The following is a 5,000-nucleotide window of genomic DNA, read 5'->3' on the forward strand; positions in this document are numbered from 1 at the left end:
CTGGAACCCCCCGGGTGGCACAGGGCTGGATGGGGCTTTCGTATAGCAGGGACGGTGCTGCCTCTCGCTTCGCTCGCTGTTCGCCGCTCACCGCTCGCTCGCTCAGCCAAAAATGGCCAGTTTTGGCCCGTTTTTGGGCTGTTTTGGCCTGTTTTTGGTCCGTTCTTGCATGGCGCGGTGACCGTCGTGAGCGGAGCAAAACGTCAGCCATCTCAGCACCCTGGAACCCCCCGGGTGGCACAGGGCTGGATGGGGCTTTCGTATAGCAGGGACGGTGCTGCCTCACGCTTCGCTCGCTGTTCGCCGCTCGCCGCTCGCTCGCGCAGCCAAAAATGACCAGTTTTGGCCCGTTTTTGGGCTGTTTTGGCCTGTTTATGGTCCGTTCTTGCGTGGTGCGGTGACCGTCGTGAGCGGAGCAAAACGTCAGCCATCTCAGCACCCTGGAACCCCCCGGGTGGCACAGGGCTGGATGGGGCTTTCGTATATAGCAGGGACGGTGCTGCCTCTCGCTTCGCTCGCTGTCCGCCGCTCGCCGCTCGCTCGCGCAGCCAAAAATGGCCAGTTTTGGCCCGTTTTTGGGCCGTTTTGGCCAGTTTTTGGCCTGTTCTTGCATTGCGCGGTGACCGTCGAGAGCGGAGCAAAACGTCAGCCATCTCAGCACCCTGGAACCCCCCGGGTGGCACAGGGCTGGATGGGGCTTTCGTATAGCAGGGACGGTGCTGCCTCTCGCTTCGCTCGCTGTCCGCCGCTCGCCGCTCGCTCGTGCAGCCAAAAATGGCCAGTTTTGGCCCGTTTTTGGGCCGTTTTGGCCAGTTTTTGGCCTGTTCTTGCATTGCGCGGTGACCGTCGAGAGCGGAGCAAAACGTCAGCCATCTCAGCACCCTGGAACCCCCCGGGTGGCACAGGGCTGGATGGGGCTTTCGTATAGCAGGGACGGTGCTGCCTCTCGCTTCGCTCGCTGTCCGCCGCTCGCCGCTCGCTCGTGCAGCCAAAAATGGCCAGTTTTGGCCCGTTTTTGGGCCGTTTTGGCCAGTTTTTGGCCTGTTCTTGCATTGCGCGGTGACCGTCGAGAGCGGAGCAAAACGTCAGCCATCTCAGCACCCTGGAACCCCCCGGGTGGCACAGGGCTGGATGGGGCTTTCGTATAGCAGGGACGGTGCTGCCTCTCGCTTCGCTCGCTGTCCGCCGCTCGCCGCTCGCTCGTGCAGCCAAAAATGGCCAGTTTTGGCCCGTTTTTGGGCCGTTTTGGCCAGTTTTTGGCCTGTTCTTGCATTGCGCGGTGACCGTCGAGAGCGGAGCAAAACGTCAGCCATCTCAGCACCCTGGAACCCCCCGGGTGGCACAGGGCTGGATGGGGCTTTCGTATAGCAGGGACGGTGCTGCCTCTCGCTTCGCTCGCTGTCCGCCGCTCGCCGCTCGCTCGTGCAGCCAAAAATGGCCAGTTTTGGCCCGTTTTTGGGCCGTTTTGGCCAGTTTTTGGCCTGTTCTTGCATTGCGCGGTGACCGTCGAGAGCGGAGCAAAACGTCAGCCATCTCAGCACCCTGGAACCCCCCGGGTGGCACAGGGCTGGATGGGGCTTTCGTATAGCAGGGACGGTGCTGCCTCTCGCTTCGCTCGCTGTCCGCCGCTCGCCGCTCGCTCGTGCAGCCAAAAATGGCCAGTTTTGGCCCGTTTTTGGGCCGTTTTGGCCAGTTTTTGGCCTGTTCTTGCATTGCGCGGTGACCGTCGAGAGCGGAGCAAAACGTCAGCCATCTCAGCACCCTGGAACCCCCCGGGTGGCACAGGGCTGGATGGGGCTTTCGTATAGCAGGGACGGTGCTGCCTCTCGCTTCGCTCGCTGTCCGCCGCTCGCCGCTCGCTCGTGCAGCCAAAAATGGCCAGTTTTGGCCCGTTTTTGGGCCGTTTTGGCCAGTTTTTGGCCTGTTCTTGCATTGCGCGGTGACCGTCGAGAGCGGAGCAAAACGTCAGCCATCTCAGCACCCTGGAACCCCCCGGGTGGCACAGGGCTGGATGGGGCTTTCGTATAGCAGGGACGGTGCTGCCTCTCGCTTCGCTCGCTGTCCGCCGCTCGCCGCTCGCTCGTGCAGCCAAAAATGGCCAGTTTTGGCCCGTTTTTGGGCCGTTTTGGCCAGTTTTTGGCCTGTTCTTGCATTGCGCGGTGACCGTCGAGAGCGGAGCAAAACGTCAGCCATCTCAGCACCCTGGAACCCCCCGGGTGGCACAGGGCTGGATGGGGCTTTCGTATAGCAGGGACGGTGCTGCCTCTCGCTTCGCTCGCTGTCCGCCGCTCGCCGCTCGCTCGTGCAGCCAAAAATGGCCAGTTTTGGCCCGTTTTTGGGCCGTTTTGGCCAGTTTTTGGCCTGTTCTTGCATTGCGCGGTGACCGTCGAGAGCGGAGCAAAACGTCAGCCATCTCAGCACCCTGGAACCCCCCGGGTGGCACAGGGCTGGATGGGGCTTTCGTATAGCAGGGACGGTGCTGCCTCTCGCTTCGCTCGCTGTCCGCCGCTCGCCGCTCGCTCGCGCAGCCAAAAATGGCCAGTTTTGGCCCGTTTTTGGGCCGTTTTGGCCAGTTTTTGGCCTGTTCTTGCATTGCGCGGTGACCGTCGAGAGCGGAGCAAAACGTCAGCCATCTCAGCACCCTGGAACCCCCCGGGTGGCACAGGGCTGGATGGGGCTTTCGTATAGCAGGGACGGTGCTGCCTCTCGCTTCGCTCGCTGTCCGCCGCTCGCCGCTCGCTCGTGCAGCCAAAAATGGCCAGTTTTGGCCCGTTTTTGGGCCGTTTTGGCCAGTTTTTGGCCTGTTCTTGCATTGCGCGGTGACCGTCGAGAGCGGAGCAAAACGTCAGCCATCTCAGCACCCTGGAACCCCCCCGGGTGGCACAGGGCTGGATGGGGCTTTCGTATAGCAGGGACGGTGCTGCCTCTCGCTTCGCTCGCTGTCCGCCGCTCGCCGCTCGCTCGTGCAGCCAAAAATGGCCAGTTTTGGCCCGTTTTTGGGCCGTTTTGGCCAGTTTTTGGCCTGTTCTTGCATTGCGCGGTGACCGTCGAGAGCGGAGCAAAACGTCAGCCATCTCAGCACCCTGGAACCCCCCGGGTGGCACAGGGCTGGATGGGGCTTTCGTATAGCAGGGACGGTGCTGCCTCTCGCTTCGCTCGCTGTCCGCCGCTCGCCGCTCGCTCGTGCAGCCAAAAATGGCCAGTTTTGGCCCGTTTTTGGGCCGTTTTGGCCAGTTTTTGGCCTGTTCTTGCATTGCGCGGTGACCGTCGAGAGCGGAGCAAAACGTCAGCCATCTCAGCACCCTGGAACCCCCCGGGTGGCACAGGGCTGGATGGGGCTTTCGTATAGCAGGGACGGTGCTGCCTCTCGCTTCGCTCGCTGTCCGCCGCTCGCCGCTCGCTCGCGCAGCCAAAAATGGCCAGTTTTGGCCCGTTTTTGGGCCGTTTTGGCCAGTTTTTGGCCTGTTCTTGCATTGCGCGGTGACCGTCGAGAGCGGAGCAAAACGTCAGCCATCTCAGCACCCTGGAACCCCCCGGGTGGCACAGGGCTGGATGGGGCTTTCGTATAGCAGGGACGGTGCTGCCTCTCGCTTCGCTCGCTGTCCGCCGCTCGCCGCTCGCTCGTGCAGCCAAAAATGGCCAGTTTTGGCCCGTTTTTGGGCCGTTTTGGCCAGTTTTTGGCCTGTTCTTGCATTGCGCGGTGACCGTCGAGAGCGGAGCAAAACGTCAGCCATCTCAGCACCCTGGAACCCCCCGGGTGGCACAGGGCTGGATGGGGCTTTCGTATAGCAGGGACGGTGCTGCCTCTCGCTTCGCTCGCTGTCCGCCGCTCGCCGCTCGCTCGTGCAGCCAAAAATGGCCAGTTTTGGCCCGTTTTTGGGCCGTTTTGGCCAGTTTTTGGCCTGTTCTTGCATTGCGCGGTGACCGTCGAGAGCGGAGCAAAACGTCAGCCATCTCAGCACCCTGGAACCCCCCGGGTGGCACAGGGCTGGATGGGGCTTTCGTATAGCAGGGACGGTGCTGCCTCTCGCTTCGCTCGCTGTCCGCCGCTCGCCGCTCGCTCGTGCAGCCAAAAATGGCCAGTTTTGGCCCGTTTTTGGGCCGTTTTGGCCAGTTTTTGGCCTGTTCTTGCATTGCGCGGTGACCGTCGAGAGCGGAGCAAAACGTCAGCCATCTCAGCACCCTGGAACCCCCCGGGTGGCACAGGGCTGGATGGGGCTTTCGTATAGCAGGGACGGTGCTGCCTCTCGCTTCGCTCGCTGTCCGCCGCTCGCCGCTCGCTCGCGCAGCCAAAAATGGCCAGTTTTGGCCCGTTTTTGGGCCGTTTTGGCCAGTTTTTGGCCTGTTCTTGCATTGCGCGGTGACCGTCGAGAGCGGAGCAAAACGTCAGCCATCTCAGCACCCTGGAACCCCCCGGGTGGCACAGGGCTGGATGGGGCTTTCGTATAGCAGGGACGGTGCTGCCTCTCGCTTCGCTCGCTGTCCGCCGCTCGCCGCTCGCGCAGCCAAAAATGGCCAGTTTTGGCCCGTTTTTGGGCCGTTTTGGCCAGTTTTTGGCCTGTTCTTGCATTGCGCGGTGACCGTCGAGAGCGGAGCAAAACGTCAGCCATCTCAGCACCCTGGAACCCCCCGGGTGGCACAGGGCTGGATGGGGCTTTCGTATAGCAGGGACGGTGCTGCCTCTCGCTTCGCTCGCTGTTCGCCGCTCGCCGCTCGCTCGCGCAGCCAAAAATGGCCAGTTTTGGCCCGTTTTTGGGCTGTTTTGGCCAGTTTTTGGCCTGTTCTTGCGTGGTGCGGTGACCGTCGTGAGCGGAGCAAAACGTCAGCCATCTCAGCACCCTGGAACCCCCCGGGTGGCACAGGGCTGGATGGGGCTTTCGTATAGCAGGGACGGTGCTGCCTCTCGCTTCGCTCGCTGTTCGCCGCTCGCCGCTCGCTCGCGCAGCCAAAAATGGCCAGTTTTGGCCCGTTTTTGGGCTGTTTTGGCCTGTTTTTGGGCT

The sequence above is a fragment of the Musa acuminata genome, unplaced genomic scaffold (assembly GCF_036884655.1).
Source record: "Musa acuminata AAA Group cultivar baxijiao unplaced genomic scaffold, Cavendish_Baxijiao_AAA HiC_scaffold_311, whole genome shotgun sequence".
Lineage (NCBI taxonomy): Eukaryota > Viridiplantae > Streptophyta > Magnoliopsida > Zingiberales > Musaceae > Musa > Musa acuminata.